This window comes from Rhinolophus sinicus, chromosome 4 (genome assembly GCF_057876585.1).
Source record: "Rhinolophus sinicus isolate RSI-liver-muscle chromosome 4, RSI-T2T, whole genome shotgun sequence".
Lineage (NCBI taxonomy): Eukaryota > Metazoa > Chordata > Mammalia > Chiroptera > Rhinolophidae > Rhinolophus > Rhinolophus sinicus.
In genome coordinates this window covers 59,970,794-59,995,779 of record NC_142504.1, presented here as the reverse complement: position 1 = coordinate 59,995,779, position 24,986 = coordinate 59,970,794, and the positions used below count along the sequence as shown (strand labels likewise).

The 24,986-nt window shown below is 38.3% G+C and overlaps 1 long non-coding RNA gene across 2 annotated transcripts in view; it reads right to left on the bottom strand.

Annotated features, from left to right (window-relative positions):
• Window positions 1-24,869, bottom strand: part of LOC148758387 (uncharacterized) — a 42,098-nt gene extending 17,229 nt beyond the window's left edge. Inside the window, exons 1-3 of one of the 2 annotated variants that reach the window (XR_016021117.1) lie at window positions 23,177-24,869; window positions 20,047-20,185; window positions 4-3,375 (exon numbers count right to left, since the gene is read on the bottom strand). This is a non-coding gene — a long non-coding RNA (uncharacterized LOC148758387). Of the gene's footprint in view, window positions 1-3; window positions 3,376-11,571; window positions 11,874-20,046; window positions 20,186-23,176 lie in introns of those variants that run through there. The other variant, XR_016021118.1, reaches the window with a different exon arrangement.
• Between the last annotated feature and the right edge of the window lie 117 nt (window positions 24,870-24,986).

Sequence of the window (24,986 nt, the reverse complement as noted above, 5' to 3'; positions counted from 1 at the left end):
TACTGGTTTGGTGGTGATGAAACCCTTCAGCTTTTTCTTGTCTGGGAAGCTCCTTATCTGTCCTTCAATTCTAAATGATTGCTTTGCTGGGTAACCTTGGTTGTAGGTCCTTGCTCTTCATCACTTTGAATATTTCCTGCCACTCCCTTCTTGCCTGCAAAGTTTCTGTTGAGAAATTAGCTGACAGTCTTATGGGGGCTCCTGTGTAGGTAACTAACTGCTTTTCTCTTGGTGCTTTTAAGATTGTCTCTTTGTATTTAATCTTTGGCATTTTAATTATGATGTGTCTTGGTGTTGGCCTCTTTGGGTTTATCTTGTTTGGGACTCTCTGTGCTTCCTAGGCTTGTATGTCCATTTCCTTCACCAGGTTAGAGAAGTTTTCTGTCATTATTTCTTCAAATAGGTTTTCAATTCCTTGCTCTCTCTCTTCTCCTTCTGGTACCCCTATAATGCAAATGTTGGTATGCTTGATATTGTCTCAGAGGCCACTTAAACTCTCCTCAATTTTTTGGATTCTTTTTTCTTTTTGCTGTTCTGTTTAGGTGTTTTCTGCTACCTTATCTTCTACATCACTGGTTGGATCCTCTGCTTCATCTAATCTACTGTTAATTCCCTATAATATATTCTTTGTTTTCCTTATTGTGTTAGAGGAAATTCTTTCAGATGAAAAAAAATATGAATAATAAAATGGTAATAACGACATACCTACCAACAATTACTTTAAATGTAAATGTTTTAATGTTACAATCAAAAGACATATGGGGGCTGAATGGATAAGAAAACAAGTCCTGTATACTTCAAATCAAAAGACACACACAGACTGAAAGTAAAGGGATGGAAAAAGGTATTTCATGAGCATGGAAATGAAAAATATTTTTAAAATCTGGAATAGCAATACTTATACCAGACAAAATAGACTTTAAAACAGAGAGACAAAGAAGGACCTAGTAATCCCACTTCTGGATATTTATCCAAAGAAACCCAATGCTACTTTGAGGAGACATGATCATCCATATGTTCATTGCAGCATTATTTACAATAGTGATATTATGAAGGCAACCTATGTGTCCCTGAGTGGATGGATTGATAAAGAAAAGGCGGTACATATGTATAATGGCATATTAGTCAGCCATAAAAATTGAATGAAATATTGCCATCTGCAACAACACAGATGGACCTAGAGGGCATTGTACTGAGTGTACTAAGTCAGACAACGAAAGACAAACATCATATTATTTCACTTATAAGTGGAATCTAAAGAATAAAATAAACAAACAAAACAGAAACAAACTCATAAATACAGAGACCATTTTGGTGGTTGCCAGATGGGAGGGATTTTGAGGGTGGGTGAAAAAGGGGAAGGGATTAAGAAATGTAAATTGGTAGTTATAAAATAGTCATGAGGATGTAAAGTAAACAATAGGGAATATAATCAATAATATGGTAACAACTGTATAATGCCACATAGGTACTAATCAGGGGGATTACTTTGTAAATTATATGAATATCTAAGTACTATGCTATATACCTGAAATTAATATAATATGATATTGAATGTAAAAAAAAAAAAAAGACTCATCATTGCATGTCAAAACCAAAGGGAAATTTTGATGAGGAGCAGGATTTTGCAGTTTTAAAATGTCTCCCTGTAGACTGCTTATTTCTTGTGGTGATTAATTCTGGCAATAACTTGATCGGAGATCAAAATTAACATTACCAATGGGAGATAGCTGGACATCATGTATCTCCAGGTGTGATGCCTTGACAAGGACACAAGAAACATCAGACAAACCCAAAATGAAAAATGTTCTATTAGAAAAATGGGAGAGAAGGGGTTACTATATTCTTTAAGACCATCAATGTTATAAAAGACAAGTAAAGGCTATGGAAAGGTTTCAGGTTAAAGGAGCCTAAAGAGACATGCAATACCTGACACCCTAAATTGGACTTTCTACAGGACAGGGGGAATGCTATGAACGGCATTATTAGCTCAACTGACAAAATTGGAATATTAGCAGTAGATTAAAGTATATCAATAAAAAAGTATCAAGTTGAAAAAATCTAAGAGGTCTGTACTAATCTGAGTAGTTAGTCTCAGAATTGAATTGAATTGAGGACATCCACTTGGGGTGGAAACAGGACAATAATTGACACTTAATGGAATATCAACCCAGCCCACACCTTCTTCCCTAAAAACTGCCTATCACTCATACTCACCTGAGGATAGATGCAATTTGAGAGTATCAAGACCATCCTCAGGTTAAATAATTCTCTAGAATGATTCAAAGAACTCAACATAGCTGCTGTACTCATGGTTTTGATTTATTATAGTGAAGGGATACAGACTAAAATCATCAACAGGAAAAGGTGCTCAGGGCAGAGCCCAGAAGAGACCAAGCACAAAGCTTCCAGTTGTCATCTCCCAGTAAAGTCATACGTACAGCACTTACTTCACCTAGCATGTCACTCAAAGAATTGCCAGCAAGGGGAGTTCACCCGAGCCTTGGTGTCCAGATTTTTGGGGAGACCAGTTGCATAGACATGGATGACTGTCCACGATTGACTTTGGTCTCCAGCCCCTCTGGTGGTTGACCTGATACCACATGGTCCAAAGCCCCCACCATAAAGCACATTGGTAGCACAGACTATCTGACATGGTCCAAGGCCCCAGACACTCTTATCAGGCAGAACATTCCATGGGCTTAGAGGAGCCAGAAGCAAGCATGGAACTTTTCTGTGGGCAACGTTAATCCTTTACTGCACAGTGGACCTACTATGCAACCACATCTTCCCTGGCCACAATGATTAGGTCAGGGATGAACTGTTCCAAGCGAGGCAGTCCAACTTTCTCCTAGGGTTTTCAAATCAGGACTCAGACTCTATCTCAGGGTTTCTCAATGCATGGTCCTGAACCATCTGGGGTGCTTATTAAAATGAGTCTCTTCCAAAATTCATAACAATAATAAGTGTTGGCAAGGCTGTAGAGAAATTGGAACACTTGTGCACTGTTGGTGGGAACATGAAATGGTGTAGCCCCTATGGAAAACAGTGTGGAGGTTCCTAAAAAAATTAAATTAGAATTACCACGTGATCCAACAATTTCACTTCTGGGTGAATCTTGGTCTCTGGTTATAGGCATCCTAAGGCCCAGCAGCATCCCTGTCCATACTGTAGTTCAGTTGCTCAACCAATCTTGGATTTTGTGAGCTTAAATATATTTTTGTCTCTTGTACTGGCCCCATACTTACCACCTAATCTGCTACCCTTAGACCCTACCAGTGATATTGTTTTAAATTGCTGTTTTGTTTAATGTTCATCGATTATTCTGTTGTTCGTGTCAGCTATCTTCCATCCTTGCCCATCCAGGTTGAATTCCTGAAAGACAAATACAAGTTGGCCCCATGACTCATCAAAAAGAGCTTTGGAAATGAGTTATTACTGTTATAACACTTCATTTATCCCTCAACATGGGAAAGTAAATATTTTCTAGTCAGCATTATTTCTAGAAAAACAGTATTTAACCGTCATGTTGGAAAATATATAAAATCATATGTGTAACTAGATCATAAAGTGCACTGTGAATAATCTATTAGTAATGATTTTCTTTTATATAAATCATATTGAACTCATAATTTGCACTTTAAATATGGCTTCTTGAGAGGGAATAAAGATGTTAGAATACAAAAAATTACCTTATGCACACAACCCAAGGGTCTGTTTGCAATATAAAGGCTACCAACAATAAACATCCCAGCAGAAAGAAAAATAATTGAAACCAGCTGTTCTTGGAGTCCAGAGCTTATCCCATGATCATTAGCACACTTTTGTATAACGGTAACCTGAATATATATGAAATACAACATACAATCTCCTTTAAGACAATCTCCTTTAAGAAAGACTATTGAACTCCCATTTTTAGTTCTCATAGTAATCAAAATGAATAACTATTGTGTACTTCCTTCTGCTTGCTTTGGGTTTAGTTTGCTCTCACTTTTCTTTCTTCTACTCAGAATGGATAATCTCAACTGGTCAATCTTTAAATTTGTTGATTCTACTACTTATTAAAATCTGCTGTTGAGCTCCTCTTGTGAATTTTCCATTTCAGTTATTATATCTTTTTACTCCATGATTTCTATTTTTGTAATTTCTAATTACTGATATTTTCTATTTGGTAAGCCAGTGTTCTCACAATTCTTTGGACATGATTTACTTTGTACATATTTAAAATAGCTGATTTAAAATCTTCATCTAGTAAGTCCAACATCTGCGTTTCCTCAGGAACTGCTTCTGTGGATTGCTTTTGTTTTCTGTATATAGAACATCTCTTCTTTCTTTCTTTCTTTCTTTCTTTCTTTCTTTCTTTCTTTCTTTTCTTTTCTTTCTTTCTCTTTTACTTCCTTCTCTCTTTCTTTGCATGTTTCATAATTTTTTATTGTAAACTGAATATTTTAAGTAATATAATGTGGCAGCTCTGGAAATCAGATTCTGTCCCCTGCCCAGGGCTTATTTTTATTGTTATTGTTTGTTTTGTGATTTATCTGAACTAATCTGTAAAGTCTGTATTCTTTGCTGTCTATGGCCACTGAAGTCTCTGCTGAATTAGCTTATTGGTCAGCTAATGATTAGGTGGAGATTTCCTTAAACATGTGGGACCAGTAAGTCTCCCAATATATGCTGAGGGATTCTCTATGTGGACAAACCTTTGACACTCTCCCAGCCAGTGGATAACTCTACCTTAGCTTTCACTTCTTTCTTGTGTAGACCCTCAAGGTCAGTCAGATGCTAGAGTTTAGGGCCTTTCATGTCTTTGCTGAGCATGCGCACAGCCTTAGGCATGCACATGTTCTACCCATGCATGTGGCCTTCTAGAGTTGCAGGAATATTTTAGAGCTTTTCAAAGCTGCTATGGATGCCCATTCTCCAGTTTTGCCTTTTAAGCTTTGTGGTTAGCCTGTTGTTTGTCCCAAGCATTATTCACTACTTTAGGTAGTTGTGAAATTAAACAATTGCTTCTACGTGTTGGGGGAAATGCCCTTGAGGGATGGGTTTTTGTACTTTGAGCTCCACATCAAGTCAAAGTCCTGAATAACTTGATTTTTTACCATTTTTGCCAGTTTTCTTGTTGTTTCTATGGAAGAATTTGGAGAGTACATTATTCTGCCATTTTTGCCAACATCACTAGAGGTACAGTTTTAATTATTATGGGTATCTGTTTTTTCAGGTAATGTCAGTTTAGTAAAGGGGACACAGGACATTACTAGAGGAAGCCACTAACAGCAATAGGAAGTGACAGCTGCCACGGAAAGGGAATGCAGAAATACCACCCTAGGGCCAGCTATATGGGGTAAATGGGTCCTGTCTTTCAATTGCTCAAGTCTACTCTTATTTCATCCCCATTGTGTTAGTCTGCTAGGACTTCCATAACAAAATATCATAGACTGTGTGGCTTAACAGACATTTATTTCTCACGGTTCTGGAAGCTGGAAGTCCAAGAGCAAGATGCCAGCAAAATTGGTTTCCTCTGAGGCCTCTCTCTTCAGCTTGCAGATGGCCACCCTCCTGCTACCTCTTCAAGTGATCATGTCTCTATGCATATGCATCCATGATGTCTCTCTATGTATCCACATTTTCTCTTCTTATAAGGACACCAGTCATGTTGGATTAGGGACCACCTAATGGCCTCATTTTAACTTAATCAACATTTTCAAGGCCTTATCTCTAAATATAAACACATTCTGAGGTACTGGGCATTAAGAGCTCAATGTAAGAATTTTGAGAGAAATAATAATCTTTTCAACAATATGTATATTGTTGAGACAATTGGATAGCCACATGCAAAAGAATGAAATTGGACCCCCACCTCACATGATATACAAAAATTAATGCAAAATGGATGTAAGAGCTAAAACTATAAAACTCTTAGAAGAAAATGGGTATATCTTCTTAACCTTAGTTTAGGTAATAATTTCTTATGACATCTAAAGCACATGCAACAACCAAAAATAGACAAATTGGATTTCTTCAAAATTAAAAATTATTGTGCTTCACAGGTCAGAAAGTGAAAGGATAATCTTAGAATAGAATAAAATATTTACAAATCATATATTTGTTAAGGGAATTGTATCTGGAATATATTGAAAAAAACTCTTGCAATTCAATAATAAAAACACAAATAATTGAAAATGGGCAAATAATTTGAATATTCTTTGAATAAAAGAGCCAATAAGCATTAAAAAGAAAATTCTCAACATCATTAAGAATGCTTAAAATCATCAGCTATCAGAGAACTAGACATCAAAACCTCAGTGAGATACCACTTTGCACCCACTAAAATGATTATCATTTAAAAAAATAGACAATAACAAGTGTTAGTAAGGATGTGGAGGAACTGAAACTGTTGTACATTGCTGGTAGGAATGTAAAATGGTGCGGCTTCTTTGGAACACAGTTTCGCAGTTCATCAAATGTTAAACATAGAGATATCATGTGACCTAACAATGCTATACTTATGTATATATATCTAAGAGAACGGAAAATAAATATTCACATAAAAATCTATACAGGGATATTCATAATAGTCAAAAACTAGAAGCAACTCAATGCCCATCAACTGATGAAAAGCTAAGTAAAATGCTCTATTAAATACTTCATACAGTGGAATATTATTTAGTCACAAAAAGGAATGAAATTCTCATACATGCTACACTATGGATGAATCTTGAAAACATTATGCTAAGTGAAATAAGCCAGTCACAAAAGACCAAATATTATATAATTCCATTTATATGAAATATCCAGAAAATGCACATTTATAAAGACAGAATTAATGGTTGCCAGTGGTGAAAAGTTAGAGGGGTGGAATTGACAGTTAATGGATTTGGGGTTTCTGTTTGGGGTGATGAACAAGTTCTGAAATTAGTCATGATGTTTCTACAAACATGTGAATATACAAAAGCCTCTGAATTATACATTTTAAATGGGTGAATTTTATGGTATTTAAATTCAGAGATCTCAGAAAACAATACATACATACAACTTACTTGTATAAAAGGAAATAGGTTCTAAAATGATTCTTTCAAGGGTTAAGTGAACCCTAGGGTAGCTATAAAGGCAACCTGGGTGTCTCCTTTGACTTACTAACTCTCAGCTGTACTCTTGATAGATGAGGTTGCCATGATGTGAGATGAACAAATGAGTAGTCACGATATTTTATAAGAATAATGTTGAGTATCACATACTGCCTGCTGGCCTGGACCTGACATAGTGACAATGGATGCTTTCCCAAATCTCAATGTTGAAGATCACAAGCTTGGGCAAAATCAGTCATGAAAGCCTATCAAATGGAAATTTGGGTTTATTTGTGATTTTAAAATGTTTTCTTTAAAAGTATCTGAAATTCATTGTTTTGAAATAAACAACTTTGTGAGGGCTCTTGGCTTTTAGAGAGGTGTTGTGACATAATCAAAACACCCTATAGTAAGAGACAGAAGACAACTAAACTCTCTGTGAGGCCAAGGTGGTTGGGGAAGAAGTGTTTGAAGTCACTTCCAGAATTATGAGCATTTATTTTCACATGAAAAATCTAAAAACCAGCCCCATCTGACCTTGACCTGACCCTAGAAGAAACTTCTGCTACCACATTCAGACCATATCTATTGAGTAAATAAATAAACCACGTAGTTTCAAAGCTTGGGAATCTGCCACATTTCATAATTGCTGTATTTGCTTCAAATTATTTGGAAGAGGTAGAAGATGCTCTAGATTGCTTATGTTTCTGTCCCTTTCCTAGAGGCTAAGGACAGTAAATGAGACAGCTGGTGGAATTCTCAACTCTGGGATTCTGGTAAGCATTTTTTTATTTGGGGGTCTTGGAGGTGGTTTTTAAAAATGAAATGGTCTGTTTCTCCCCACTGCCCATGTGTTCTCCACCACCAAAGAAGGACTATAGTAATTCCGTATGAGGTATGATCAAAAAGTACAGTGAATGTTTAAATAAAAAAATTATTACAGTAAAAAACACATTGCCATTAATCCCCCTCAAAACACTCCCCCTTGCTTCAAACATGCTTATCCCATTGTTCTTGCCACTTTCTAAAGCAGTTCTGGAAGTCCTCTTTCATGAGTGTCTGTAGTTGTGCTGTTGAGGCTGCCTCAATGTCCTATTAATCTATTCAAAACGTTTACCTTTCATGGTCATTTTGACTTTTGGAAAGAGCCAGAAGTTCGCATGGTGCCAGATCTGGCAAATAAGGTGGATGAGGACACACCATGTTTTTATTTTACAGAAATTGCAGTACCAGAAGTGATGTGTGGCCTGTTTTGATCAACAAATATGGTGAATGCTGCTGCCGAGTGCCATCCAATGGAAAGGCAGGGATCTTCAATATGGAAGCAGTGCATCGAACCTTAGTAACAGTGTGTGGCAAGTTTCAGCTTGTTCAGTGCAGTGAGTCAGGTGCGAGCTATGGGTGAGAAAAGGTATGTTTTAAAGTGTGCCATAAATCATCCTCCATCATGACAATGTTCTGTGTTACACATCACTTCTGGTATACTGCAATTTCTGTCAAATTAAAACATTACAGTGTGTTCTCATCCACCTTATTTACCAGATCTGGCACCACACGACTTCTGGCTCTTCCCCAAAGTCAAAATGATTCAGGACATCGAGGCAGCCACGACAGTGCAACTAAAGACACTCATAAAAGAGGACTTACAGAACTGCTTCAGAAAGTGGCTAGACCAATGGGATATCTGTGTTCGAAGCAAGGGGGAGTATTTTGAGAGGGATTAATGGCAATGTGTGTCTTACTGTAATACATTTTTGGTATTTAAACATTCACAACATTGTTTGATCACACCTTGTGTCTTGAGATTGGTTACGTTTTAAAGGTCACAATAGTTTCCCCAAAGTGTATGGCTTCCATTTGTTGATCATCATCTGATATGTAAATAACCTTGGGAAAGTTTCTTAACCTAAGTTACAAAGTTCTTTGTAAAATGGGGTTAATAATAGTACTTTCTTCATAGAGTCTGATGTGAGGACTGAATTAGTGCATGTCAAACAGGACTGCCGCCTCTCACCTGCAGGCAGCTCCAGCTCATTAGCGTCTGTATGATTGGTCCCACGTGGAGCTGTACAGCATACAGTCTGCACAGCCACACCAGGCAGTCCTACCTAACAATGCATATGGCACACAGCAAACATTCAATAAGTGGTAGCTAGTGTAATCATTATTACTATTATTATAATAACCTTTTCTTGCAAGAAAGGTGAACATGTCTCAGGATGCTTCAAAGAGGCTTGGGTTAACAAAAAGGAAATTAGCAAACATTAGACTTTCCAAACCAGGCATTTTTCCAGGTGCTTTCACATCCATTATTTCACTTAATCTTCACCACAACTCCATAAGGAAATTATCATCTCTTTGACAGATTAGGAAACTGGGGCTCAGAGATTTTTAAGTAAGTCAAGTTATATGACTACTAAATATTTGAGCCAGAATGGGAATGTGAGTCTAGTGGACTCCATATCTAATTCTCTTTCCACAGTGGCAAGCTGCAGATGGGGGTGAGGGGGTGGGAATGCCATTCTTTTTTGCTCACTCAGCATCTATTCCTCTTTCTTCTGGAAGCAGCACCCTGATTTACCATGATAGAACCTCCCCTCAGACATTCTCAATACTTGAATGAGACTAATGGCCAGTCAGTTTACTCTCTCCTATATGGTCACAGTAAGGGTTCAGGGATGGACATTTGGACCAGGTCAACTTGATAAAACTCAATCCCAGGACTTTTGTAAGAACTGTGGGAAAGACAGAATCTGTCCTTCTGCTGGACTTTAAACTATGAAGCTTGGGAATTTCGAGGGTCACTGTGAGGAGGGGGCCAGTATTTCAAAGAGAGCAAAAAAGAGATGGAGAGAAATTGAGTCTGATAACATTTTCTAAGCCCTTAGATCTATCTTTGTTTAAATCTATGTGAGCTAAATAATTCCAGGATTTTTTTTCTCAAACCTATTCAAACTGCTGTGTGTTTTTTTGTTTTTCATATACAATTTTTTTTTTTAAATTAAATTTATTGGGGTGACAATTGTTAGTAAAATTACATAGATTTCAGGTGTACAATTCTGTATTACATCATCTATAAATCCCATTGTGTGTTCATCACCCAGAGTCAGTTCTCCTTCCATCACCATATATTCGATCCCCCTTACCCTCATCTCCCACCCCCCACCCCCCAACCCCCTTACCCTCTGGCAACCACTAAACTATTGTCTGTGTCTATGAGTTTCTGTTTCTCATTTGTTTGTCTTGTTCTTTTGTTGTTTTTGGTTTATATACCACATATCAGTGAAATCACATGGTTCTCTGCTTTTTGTGTCTGACTTGTTTTGCTCAGCATTACTCTCTCAAGATCCATCCATGTTGTCACAAATGTTCCTATATCATCTTTTCTTACAGCCGAATAGTATTCCATTGTGTATATATACCACAACTTCTTTATCCATTCATCTATCGAAGGACATTTTGGTTGTTTCCATGTCTTGGCCACCGTAAACAAAGCTGCAATGAACATTGGAGCACACGTGTCTTTATCTCTAAATGTTTTCAGATTTTTTGGGTAGATACCCAGAAGAGGGATTGCTGGGTCATATGGCAATTCTATTCGTAATTCTTTGAGAAACCTCCACACTGCCTTCCATAACGGCTGTACCAGTCTGCATTCCCACCAACAGTGTATGAGGGTTCCTTTTTCTCCACAGCCTCTCCAACATTTGTTGCTATTTGTCTTGTTGATGATAGTCATTCTGACTGGGGTGAGGTGATATCTCATTGTGGTTTTGATTTGCATTTCTCTGATGATTAGTGATGTTGAGCATTTTTTCATATGTCTATTTGCCATTTGTATGTCCTCTTTGGAGAAAAGTCTCTTCAAGTCCTCTGCCCATTTTTCAATTGGGTTGTTTGTTTTTTTGTTGTTGAGTTGCATGAGTTCCTTGTATATTCTGGATACTAGCCCCTTATCGGAGGCACTGTTTGCAAAAATCTTCTCCCATTCAGTTGGTGGCCTCTTTATTTTGTCAATGGTTTCTTTTGCTGTGCAGAAGCTTTTAAGTTTCATATAGTCCCATTTGTTTATTTTAGCTTTTACTTCCATTGCCTTTGGAGTCAAGTTCATAAAATGCTCTTTGAACCCAAGGTCCATAAGTTTAGTACCTATGTTTTCTTCTATGCAGTTTATTGTGTCAGGTCTTATGCTTAAGTCTTTGATCCATTTTGAATTAACTTTGGTACATGGTGACAAATAGCAGTCCAGTTTCATTCTTTTGCATGTGGCTATCCAATTCTCCCAGCACCATTTATTGAAGAGGCTGTCTTTGCTCCATTGTATGTTTTTAGCTTCTTTGTCAAAAATTATCTGTCCATATTTGTGTGGTTTTATTTCTGGGTTCTCAATTCTATTCCATTGGTCTATGTGTCTGTTTTTCTGCCAATACCATGCTGTTTTGATTATTGTAGCCCTGTAGTACAAGCCAAAGTCAGGAAGTGTGATACCTCCATTATAGTTCTTTTTCCTTAAGATTGCTTTGGCTATTCGGGGTCTTTTGTGGTTCCAAACAAATCTGATGATTTTTTGTTCTATTTCTTTAAAATATGCCATTGGGATTTTGATGGGGATTGCATTGAATCTGTATATTGCTTTGGGTAATATGGCCATTTTAACTATGTTGATTCTTCCAATCCATGAGCACGGAATATCTTTCCATTTCTTTGTGTCTTCTTCAATTTCTTTCAAAAATGTCTTATAGTTTTCAGCATATAGGTCTTTCACATCCTTGGTTAAGTTTATTCCTAGGTATTTTATTCTTTTTGCTGCAATTGCAAAAGGAATTGTTTTTTGTATTTCTTTTTCTGAGATTTCATTGTTAGTATATAGGAAGGCAATGGACTTTTGTGCGTTGATTTTTGTAGCCGGCAACTTTACTGTATTCGTTGATTATTTCTAATAGCTTTTTGGTGGAGTCTTTAGGGTTTTCTATATATAGCATCACCAATAAAAAGGCACAGAGTAGCAGATTGGATCAAAAAACTAAACCCAACCATATGCTGTCTCCAAGAGACACATCTCAGCTACAAGGACAAGCATAGACTCAAAGTGAAAGGGTGGAAATTGACACTCCAAGCAAATGGTACCCAGAGAAAATCAGGTGTAGCCATAATGATATCAGATGAAACAGACTTCAAGGTGAAAAAGATAACAAGAGACAAAGATGGACATTTCATAATGGTGAAGGGGACTGTACAACAAGAAGACATAACAGTCATCAATATTTATGCCCCCGATCAGGGAGCACCGAAATACACCAAGCAACTACTAACAGAACTAAAGGGAGAAATTGACCAAAACACAATTATACTAGGGGACTTAAATACATCATTGACAGCTATGGATAGATCTTCCAAACAGAAAATAAATAACGAAATAGTAGCCCTAAATGACACATTAGATGAAATGGACATAATTGACATTTATAGAGCACTTCATCCTAGAACATCAGACTATACATTCTTTTCTAGTGTACATGGAACATTCTCAAGGATAGACCATATATTGGGACATAAAATCAGTCTCAACAAATTTAAGAAGATTGAAATCATACCATGCATATTCTCTGATCACAAGGCTTTGAAATTGGATATCAACTGCAAAAAGAAAGTGGAAAAAAACACAAATACATGGAGATTAAACAACATACTTTTAAAGAAGGACTGGGTCAAAGAAGAAGTTAGAGGAGAGATCGAAAGATACATAGAAACAAATGACAATGAAAATACATCCTACCAAAATTTTTGGGATGCAGCGAAAGCAGTTTTAAGAGGGAAATTTATCTCACTACAGGCCTATCTCAAGAAACAAGAAAACTCCCAAATAAATAACCTCATGTTACACCTTAAAGAACTAGAAAAAGAAGAACAAGTAAAACCCAAGGTCAGCAGAAGAAAGGAAATAACAAAAATTAGAGCAGAACTAAATGAAATAGAGAACAAAAAGACAATAGAAAAAATTAATATGACAAAGAGCTGGTTCTTTGAAAAGATTAACAAAATTGACAAACCCTTGGCTAGACTTACTAAGATAAAAAGAGAGAAGACACTGATTAACAAAATCAGAAACGTAAAAGGGGAAGTTATCACGGACACCACAGAAATACAAAAGATCATCCAAGAATACTATGAAGGACTCTATGCCACCAAATTCAACAACCTAGAAGAAATGGACAAGTTCTTAGAAACATATAGCCTTCCAAGGCTGAACCATGAAGAACTGGAAAATCTAAACAGACCGATCACCAGTAACGAAATGGAATCAGTCATCCAAAACCTTCCCAAAAGCAAAAGTCCGGGACCAGATGGCTTCACTAGTGAATTCTACCAAACCTTCAAAGAGGATCTAATACCAATTCTGCACAAACTCTTCCAAAAAATTGAAGAAGAGACAGTACTCCCTAACTCATTCTATGAGGCCAACATTACCCTGATACTAAAACCTGGTAAGGATCACACAAAAAAAGAAAACTACAGACCAATATCTCTGATGAATACCGATGCAAAAATCCTAAATAAAATTCTAGCAAATCGAATACAACAATGCATTAAAAAGATTATTCATCACGACCAAGTGGGGTTCATCCCCGGGGCACAAGGATGGTTCAACATACGCAAATCCATCAATGTGATACATCACATAAACAAAATAAAGGACAAAAATCATATGATTATATCAATTGATGCAGAAAAAGCATTTGACAAGATACAACATCCATTTATGATTAAAACACTTAATAAAATGGGTATAGAAGGAAAATACCTTAACATAATAAAGGCCATATATGATAAACCCTCTGCTAATCTCATAATTAATGGAGAAAAACTGAAGCCCTTTGCTCTACGTTCAGGAACACGACAGGGATGTCCCCTATCACCTCTGCTTTTCAACATAGTGTTGGAAGTCCTTGCCAGAGCAATCAGGCAAGAGAAAGAAATAAAAGGCCTCCATATTGGGAATGAAGAAGTTAAATTATCACTCTTTGCAGATGACATGATGCTATATATAGAAAACCCTAAAGACTTCATATACAATTGAAAGAGTCCTGACTGACTCGGAGGAGTGAAGGAATTAATGCAAGGAGTTCTTAAATATATTTAAGCCCCAAGCCTTGTCTGTAAACAATCTGTTAACAAGGTTAATTTTGAGTGGTAGAGATAAGAACGTTTATTTTAGGGGCAGATGTGTGATTCAGTGGGTTAGAGCGGGAGCTCTGGGGCTGCTGGTTGGATTCCCACATGGGCCAGCGAGCTGCGCCCTCCACAACTAAGATTGAAAGGACAACAACTTGACTTGGATGGAGCTGATGAGTCCTGGGAAAAACACACTACTGTTCCCCAATAAAAAGTCCTGGAAATATACACTGTTCCCCAATAAAGTCCTGTTCCTCTTCACCAATAAAATCTTTAAAAAAAAAAAGAATGTTTGTTTATTAATCTTTATGTGCTTTTTAAAAATTTAACAAAGATCAGAAGATATAACAAAAATTGCCTTAAAATAATAAAATTTATAAAAAATAAAAAAGAGCATTTTTCAGCACCGAAAAGAGAAAAAAAAATGAATTCCATTTGGTACCTCTAAGATCCAAAATCTAATTTCTAGACTTGTAATTCCCATGTGAACATTCTATGCCCAGGTTTTTGAATTTGGGCTAAGCAGTGTGACAGTGAGTTTTATGTGTCAATTGGGCTAAGCTAGAGTACCTAGTTATATCAAACATTCATCTAGGTGTTGCTGTGAAGGTATTTTTTAGATGTAGTTAACATCTACAATCAGTTATTTTAAATAAAAGAGATTGTCCTTGATAATGTGAGTGGGCCTCCTCCAATCAATGGAAGGCTCTAAGAGCAGAACTGAGGTTTCTCTGAGGGAGAATAAATATTTCCTATGAACTGTCTCCTTATTCCTGCCCAAGAGTTTCTAGCCTGCCGGTTACCATATGACTGGCCCAGCCATACCACACAATCATATAAGCCAGTCCTTTGAAATAATCGCTCTCTCTATATATATCAACAGATAGTTATATGACAGGCAGACAGAAAAACAGACAGACAAATAGATATCCTATCGGTTCTGTTTCTCAGGTAGAATCCTGGCTGATTTGAGCAGTCATGCCCTGTGTGTCTCTCGGGCACTCTCTGATCTCTGATCCCAAAAGTGGGAAAAGTCTCCTCAATTCTCCCCTGGGAGTCAGGCCTCTGCCTGCATGCTTTCCTTTTCCTACCTTTTTCCCTTCCTTCTGAAGTGCTTCTGTCTCTAAAACACAGAAGGCTTATATCTGTTGAGAGCACCATTTTCCCTGGATTGTCTAGTTCAGAAACGCATCTGCTATATATTGTAAACAATACAAATGGAGCCATTTTAAAATGGAGCCAGAGCTGTCACACCAGAGGAACTGCCTTGCATGTCTCTTATACCTCAAATAGTTGCAGTGTTAAAAATAGGGCAAAATAAACTTTGGACTGGGCCTGAGCAACCTTGTGTCTTCAAGAAAAAAAACTATTTACAAAGATAACAAGAAAGCAGATATGTCTACTGGACAGATGACCACTGGCTGAAAATTAAAAACATTGTTTAGAATTAACATCATTGTGTTATGTTATCTGCATAAACAGAAATGTTTTCCTTCTATTGGTGTAATTGTTCCTCTTCCCTTTCTCATAAATATCCACTGCCTTTTTCTCCTAATAAGAACACTATTTGGGCTTCTGCCTGAATCAGCGCATCCTAGATAGCTATTCTTATTGATCTCAGTAAATACTTGTTATCTGTCACTTTGAAAGGCCTTTTATTTTTAGGTTAACAATATTAACAATGTGATTAAACCTGGCTTTTCCAATTATAACTCCATTGCTAGCCTTACTCTTCATCTTTGTTCAACCCCAGAAGTTTACCATATTCCCTGCCCTTCTTCCTTCTCATGGTCCCATTTCTCTTCATCAGCTGTCTTCTAATATCAATAGCCCTTCTTCTATGGTAATTGTGATTATTTAGCCAGCATATAACTTTCCAGGATCACAACTACATTTCTCAGTCTCCAATTCAAATATGTGGTCAAAAGACTAGGTTATAGCCAATGGGATGTGAGCAGACGTAACATGTTCAATTTTCGGATTCTGAATTAAAAGAAAGGACATGCCTAAATGTAGACAGGCGTAGAGCCATACTGGATTTTGTGGGCCACAACACCACCGTAGGGGAGTGGAGAAATAAAATATACTCCCACCTGGACTTCATCTGGTTTATGATACTGATTTTTGGAATCCTTGCAGCAATAGCCAAATTTTCATCCTAACCAGTTTGCCACCAAGCTTACCAAAAGAATGAATGTCTCTCTTCATTCAACCATCAACTCTTTAAACTACTGAGTGTCCTGTTCTCTGACTGATTCTCCTCCTTCATACCCTTAAATATGAGTGAGTCCTTCACTCCTAGAGTCTTTCCTTAAATCTGGTTTCTTTCTACATTTTCTCCCTTGGAAACCACATCCATTCTCATAGATGACTTCATACTCTTCTAAGCTTAACTAATTTCTAAGCATCAACTCTGCTTATGGGCCCTCTCCTGCCTGATCAATTGGTAGCACATCAAATTCTGTATGTTTAAAATCAAACTCACAATTCTGTCTTCCTCTCTCTCACATACACACAAACTCACCATGGGGGTGAGGATAAACCACCTGCTCTCATCCTGACTTCCCTGGTTTAGTAAATGGAGTCAATGATACCACCATCCTGCCAAGAACCCAGGCTCAAAACTAAAACAAGGGCCACAATCAAAATGCTTACAGAAACTAGGCAAATGACAGAGAAAAGTGGAAACTGTGAGAGCTGATGCACTCATAACCAACCTAAAAAGAGCAACCACTTTGCTGATTACAGACATATAAGAATGTAGGGGGCTGGCCCAGTGGCGCAGGCAGTTAGAGCTCCATGTTCCTAACTCCGAAAGCTGCCGGTTCGAGCCAGTGGGCTCTCAACCACAAGGTTATCAGTTCAATTCCTCGAGTCCCGCAAGGGATGGTGGGCAGTGCCCCCTGTAACTAAGATTGAACTCGGCACCTTGAGCTGAGCTGCTGCTGAGCTCCCGAATTGCTCAGTTGGTTGGAGCGCATCCTCTCAACCAAAAGGTTGCCAGTCCAATTCCTCGACTCCTGCAAGGGATGGTGGGCAGCGCCCCCTGCAACTAAAATTGAACATGGCACTTTGAGCTGAGCTGCGCTGAGCTGCCGCTGAGCTCCCAGATGGCTCAGTTGGTTGGAGCACATCCTCTCAACCACAAGGTTGCCGGTTCAACTCCCACAAGGGATGGTGGGCTGCGCCCCCTGCAACTAGTAATGGGCAACTGGACCTGGAGCTGAGCTGCGCCCTCCACAACTAAGATTGAAAGGACAACAACTTGACTTGGAAAAAAGTCCTGGAAGTACACACTGTTCCCCAATAAAGTCCTGTTCCCCTTCCCCAATTAAAAAAAAAAAATGTAGGCCCAGTGTTGTGAGATCATTTAATTTTTCAAAAGAAGTAAAACTTTAGGTTTTGTTTTACATAATCTCTCCAGATTTTTAAAACAAAACAACAAAAGCTATCTTCTGCAGAGATGACATGCAAAATATTGAACTAGTAAGATTATATTAATATATAGATCAATACGTAAATCAGAATTTTACAATATGTCTCATGCTATTTTCTAAATAATATATAAGATGACTTGTTAAATAATATAATTGTAGCAAAAATAATCCATCAGATCATTCTGTAAGTGTAAATCATTTGTTTATATTTGGAAATTATTCCTCTTTTGATGCAGCTGTCACTAAATTTTGTCCCTATGTATCATGATTTCATATAGGGAACAACATCTAATTTTTCCAAAAACTTCTTCATTAAGTTGGTCATTAGGTGAATTTTTTTTTAATACAAATTTTATTTATTTATTTATTTTGACTTCAATATTATTTTATATTAATTTCAATTGTACAGCATAGTGGTTAGACATTTATATAATTTAAGAAGTGATACCCCTGACTAGTCTAGTACCCACCCCCACTTTGCACTATACAGTTATTACCATATTATTGACTATATTCCCTATGCTTTACTTTACATCCCCATGATGATTTTGTAACTATCAATTTGTATTTCTTAATCCTTTCACCTGTTTCAGCTGCTCCCCAACCCCCCTCCCATCTATTACCCCAATATATCTAATACCAATCCGACACCGTGCATAGTTATTACAATATTGCACAGTCTGCCCTTTGGGTGTGTTGTCCTTAGAGACAGCCAGGTGGTGTTCTGGCTGGGTTGAAGCTGGCCTCTGGGCGTACCAGCCGTAGAGTCTCCTAGGAGGGGCCCTGATGCCAGCCAAGTTCAGCTGCAGTCTGTGCCCTGCCAAAAGCCACCTGGAATGAGCCACAAAGCAATCTGAAGATGGCCGCAGCTTGCAGTGTGCTTAGAGGTTCCTCAAAAGGCCAAGCTGTGAAATGAGGCCCCCTTTCACTAGTGCCGGGCTCAGGGCTGCTCAGCCAAAGGTATGGAACACCCCAAAGCCAGATGCTGCTTGTTTGGGTTTTGTGAACCTTTGAAAAGATTTTAGGAAATTCTGCAGCATACGCCAAGGCAGGCTGTATGGAAAAGGCACTGGAAGTTGCTTGGGTGTGCCTGAAAGTTGGGCACAGCAAATGAATGGTGTTAGCCAAGTTAATGGAGACTCAGATATGGTGATTGCCTGCATCTGCATGCTGGGAGGGGGGGAGGACTCAAAGAAATGGCTACTGCCAGCTCCTCCATCCAGGAAAAAGCTCCCCCTCCAAGCCTCACTCTGAAGCCAGACAACTCTGTTCCTCCCCATATGTCGCTGACACCGTTCGAGCCACTGCCCCAGCACTAGAGCTCAGAGTGAGTGAATCTGTCAGTAAGTCTGTGTGCAAACACTTTAAGAGGAGCGCCTGGGACTGCAGCCACCCTCTGGCTCACTCAGCTACAATCTCCGCTGGTTTTCACAACCAGAAGTTATGGGGACGTCTCTCCCCAGCATTGAAATCCTGGGTTGGGGAGCCTGGTGTGTAGCTGGGAACCCCTGCTCCTCTGGGGTGAACTCTGCGGCTAAGACATCCCTCCTAATTTTTAATGGTCACACGTGGGTGTGAGACCAGCATATTCGGGGTCTCTGCCCCTCTTATCGACTCAAGGTGGCTTCTTCTGTATGTCCTTAGTTGTACGACTTTGCTTCAGCTAGACTTCAGATGACTCTCAATGATTGTTGTTCTGTAACTTAATTGTAATTTTAATGTTGTTTTGAGAGGATGCAAGCACAGCTTTTACCTACTTCACCATCTTGACCAGATCCCATTAGGTGAATTTTTCTTAACATCATGCTGTTTAGTATTGATTCCTCAGCTTGTGATGAACTAATAGCAATTGCATTTATTTTCTAGACCTAATAAAATAGTCTGAGGCTTTAATGTATGCAATATTTCTATTGTTGACTAAGTCACAAAAATCACATATTGAAATACCTTCTAACCAGTTGGCTTATTTTACCACTTTCTGTTCATCCTCAACCTGTGTAACTTCACAAACCAGTTGGCCAAATTTCAGGACTCAATAAATTGAAAGCATTGAAAAGTTCATTACCTTGTTTACTTTAGTCATCAAACACCTTTTTATATTATCTATTAGACAATCCAATAGTTTTTCTCTTGGAATTGATATTTAATCTTGTTTCAAATGGTATACCTATTTTTTTCATATCTATAATATCCACCAATTCTGTTTCAGTTTCCTTTATTTGCTTATGTTATGGACTAAATGTGTGTCTCCAAAATTAATGTTAAAGCCTTACCCCTCCCCATGGTGTATTAGGAGGTAGAGCCTTTCAGAGGTAATTAGGATTAAATAAGGTTATAAGAGTGAGGGTCATAAGGATTAGCGCACTTACAAGAGTCACAAGAAACCTGCCTTCCACTGCTCTACTCTGCTGTCCACTGTATGAAAGCACAAGAAGTCAGCAACCTGGAAGAGGGTTTTCTCCAGATCCAGACCCTCCTGGCCCCTGATGTGTCTTCCAGCCTCCAGACCTGTGAGAAATAAATTTCTGTTGTTTATAAGTCACCCATTTTGTGGTATTGTTATAGCTGCCCAAACAGACTGCAAGTTTACATATGGTCAGTCAGTTTATAGTCCATTGAAATAATGTCAGCTCTAATAATTTTTTCTCATAAAGCTAAAATAAGTATTGACATTTCCATTAAAATATCACTTAAGACCAAAACTCTTAAAAACATTTTTCAAATGGCTAACCACTCCATTTGTTTCTACTACAGTGAAAATAAGAGATCTGACAATTAAGTTCACAAACTTGTTGCCACACTGTTGCTAATCTTTTTTGATATCAGAGGGATTATTTATTATGAATTTGTACCAACTGGAAAAGAAATTAACCAAGTTTATTATTTGGAAGTGCTGAAAAGCCTGTGTGAAAAAGTTAGATAAAAACGACCTGGGCAGAGTAAAAGTGTTATTGAATTCTCTGCTAAGTAAAATTTTGGCATGCTTTCTAGTAATATGTATTCTTCCTAAGACATTTTGCCCAAAGTAACTTAAAACTCCAAAGGAGTTAATTACCGGTTGTGACTGGTTAACAAACGCAGTTGCTTCCACAGAGGTTCTTTAAATTATTAAACAGTTTGAAGCAAAAAAAAAAAAAACGACCTGAACATTTCACCAACAATTCATGGCTCTTGCATCACTACAATGCACCAGCTCACACGGCACTGTCTGTGAGGGAGTTTTCAGCCAGTAAACAATTAACTATATTGGAACACCCTCCCTACTCACCTGATCAGGCCCCCAATGACTTCTCTCTTTACCCAAAGATAAAGGAAATATTGAAAGGAAAACATTTTGATGACGTTCAGGACATCAAAGGTAATACAACGACAGCTCTGATGGCCATTCCAGAAAAAGAGTTCCAAAATTGTTTTGAAGGGTGGACTAAGCACTGGTGTCAGTGCATAGCTTCCTGAGGAGAGTACTTTGAAGGTGACCCTAGTGATATTCAGCAATGAGTATGTAGCACTTTTTCTAGGATGAGTTCGCGAACTTAACTGTCTGAATTTGTACAGAACTTACTGATTTCCAAACTGCTTTTGCAGCTCTAGCATTTCAAGTTGTCCATCTAGGTTCACTTTTCATTATTTAATTTGCAGTTCTTTCTGATATTTGATGTATAACAATAAATAGTTTATTGAGAAAAATATGAGAATTATTTAACTTAGATCTTGTATCTCTTTATCCAAAATTAATTAAATTTGATAATTTACTGTGTTTCCCTGAAAAAAAGACCTAGATGGACAATCAGCCCTAATGCGTCTTTTGGAGCAAAAATTAATATAAGACCAGGTCTTATTTTACTATAAGACCGGGTATAATATAACAAATATAATACAATACAATACAATATAATTAATATAACATAATAAATATAATACTGGGTCTTATATTAACCTTTGCTCCAAAAGACACATTAGAGCTGATTGTCTGGCTAGGTCTTATTTTCAGAGAAAGACGGTAGTGCCAAATTAAAACATCAAAATTTTTTCTAAACTTTTGGCTGAAACTCCAGATTCGTTCAAGCATTACACTGGTACATTTTTCACAAAATCCAATGACTTTTTAAAAATTGTTCTAAAATATCCCAATGACATTTTTATGGAAATATTATTCAATGAAATAGCAAAGTTCAATACTGTGTATTAAATGTGGTTCTAAGTTCCATAAGATCAACAAAAACCATTACTTTCAAAATCTTGAAATTTGTTTTTTAAGCAAATTATTGAAACACCTTTATGTGAAACAAATGAAGCATCTTTGAGGATGATTTCAAATGTATTCCCTTGAGTATGTTTTCCAAAAAGTTGTTTTCTCATTTAGCTACATCTATGTTTTGTAACAAGTGGATCCATAGTACCCATGCCATGTCAATATTATTCTTTAGAAGTTCTCGTAAATATTTTTGTGGAAATGCTCAATTATATTTAATAATATAGTGCTAAAAATTCCAATAGTACCTTCTAAATATGTTTGCTTGCTTTTATTCTCACTTTGATAACGTTTCCGGGAGTTTTAAATTTTCAAATGTTTAATATACGGAACTTTTACATTTCTTCCTCATTGATGATCACACACTTTCTTCACTCAAACTACAAGTTTTAACAGCATCCTGATGAAACATACATCATATATACTTTGATCTTTTTAACACATAACTACTAAACACTATTTGCAGCTGAAATTTGTCACTAGCTGTAAGTCAAATTCCTGGTCGAAAAAAATCAAGTCATTTTTCGTTCCAGAACTACAGATTTAATGTAATAAAAGCTATTTAATACAAGTTTTTATTTCGTGCAGATTCTTGCATAATATCAAAACAAGCTGCAGGCTGGGACTCACTACTATAATCCCTTCTTGGTTCTTCTGCAAATTAACAAGAGTCACGTTTATTATATTTAAAAGTATTAAAAATTTATCCAGATTTTTTGTCTTTTCAGTCTAGGTATTTGTTTCAATATTTTATAATCTAATCTTAAACATATAAATATAAAAACACCGCACAGCTACCACTTTCTAAAAAATTACAATGTGCAAACAAAATTATTTTAAGCTAGGAAGTCTCCTAAAGCAATTAGTGTTTTGTTAACACATGCAAGTTAGCCACAGCTCCTTCAGTAACACAGGCCAAACTATGTCAATGTTTCTCAGATGTCGCTACAACAGGAGACCCATTTTTTATGGTACTATATCCTAAAACTGTCAATATAAACCAATGAGTTTATATTAAAATTTATATTGTAACACATAGCACCATTACTATGAGACCATTTACCATGACGATTTTTCCCATCAGTATGGTGCCGAGTGCATAAACATTAGCTGTGGTCTACCTGCTGAATTTAGTCCAGGAGCTGCCAGTTTTAGCTTCTGGCGAAACTCCAGATTATCAGTGAGTCCTGTATGGGACCATGGGGCTGCATTTCAGAAGCAGCTCTGGAAGAGTACTCAACACTTACGTTTTTGTTTGGCTGATGGATATCAAATGATGTCACACCTGGGCCACTTCACGGATTGAAGTTATCTGCTTGCCTCCTGTAGTAATTTGAATTTTCCATCCCTGGGTTACGTTAAAAAAAAAAGAATTTCCTGTCCTACCAAAATCTTGAGAAAGATTTACAAATCTTGGGTACCTACTAGAAATGGGAGGGAAGTAGAAAAAGCAATCCTTAAATTATTATTGCAAAAAAAAAAATCATACCAACATCTGCAAAACGCACCGCCAACTTCTACAAGTACAGGTCAGGATTTAGCTCCATGAAATCTTCCCTAATCCCCAGTCAGTAAGCCCCCCTCCTCCTCCTCTAAATGCTCACAACATGAAGTCTCTTTCTTTTAGATTATTTACTGCATGCTACCTTTGATTATAGATGCACCAAAAATAAATCCAATCTCCCCATCCAAGCATCCCTTGACCTACCCTTCGCCCACAAATACTAAATGTTATTGTTCTCCTTCACATAGCCTTTTCCCCAAACAGGACTTCTTTCCCCATAGATCTTGAACATTCACACTACTGTGTCTTCCTCATAACTGTTTCCTCAACCTGGAGCACCTCCTTCCTCATTTCTTCTCATAGGAATCCATCTAGGTTTGGCACAAAAGCAACTCCTGGATTCCCTAGTGGGCCAAGCTACTTCCTTAGCTGCTCCAGCTCTTTTCCTACCATCTGTCTCTCCATGCACTCATCCCATTCATCCTCAGATGGCAGGGTCCAGCAGGAGTCATTTCTGGGGCCCAGGACAGGCCTCCAGGTTTGCTGAATGACTACAAATGAGGGTGTTCCATTGGACCTGAAGCAGGGCCCAGTTGGGACCCCTGTAGTAAAGGCCTCGCAATGTCCCCAGCCTCACCTTTCCTTGACTTATAGTTTAGTAATAGGTTGTTCCCCTGTGGCTTGAGCTCAGAATGTCCCATCCCAGTTCTCTGTTTTAGGAAATGACCCTGAAACTTATGATGATTAATAACCTTAGGCTTATTGATCACAAGCTCTATGGTCTAGCACTCTTTCCCATCGTCCCATCGTCCCAGGGTTGCTGACATCACAGAACCACGTTGACAGAAGGAAGGCTCCAAGCAGAACCCCAGACCATCATGTAGCTTCCGGAGGAATGCCCAGATTTTCCCCTAAATACCCTAAGCTGGTCTGAGAATGTTAAGGCAGTTTTTGGAGGTATTAACCTGCTGCCCTCTCACATCACCTGTGCTCTGACAATAAACGCTTATTCTATAGCCCAATTCCTGTGTCCGTCTCTAGGCTGAGCAGCACAGAAAGCACCAGCCCCGGACTCAGTTGCCCCCCCAGTTTCAGCCCCACGAGGCGAGCACCTACTAGGTGCTGGGCACTGTAGTCGGCACCGGAACAAAGCCTGCTCAAAGGAGCTTACAGTTTATTCACTAATTCAAAGAGTTATAAAATGCTGTGAAAGGCATGGAAGTGATCCGGGACACTCAGCCTCGCTCCCAGACCCCAGGGCGCAGGCGGCGTCATTTGCTTCAGTTTCTCCACCAGCTAACACCGCTTCTGTCCCCATACACGATTCAGGACCCTCCCCGCACTCTCCCGCACTGCCGAGTCAGCTCAGTAGTACGCTCCCAGTCCCGGCATGCCCCGCGCCGCCCCTTGCCCCGCGGCTAAACACCCTCTTCCCAACAGGCCCCCCGGAGCCCCGCTGCATGCCGGGAGTTGTGGTCTCCGCGGAGGCCGCGCGGCGGCTAGCTTACAGCGCGTGGCAGGAAGCGGAAGAGGCCTGCGGTTCTTTCCCGGCC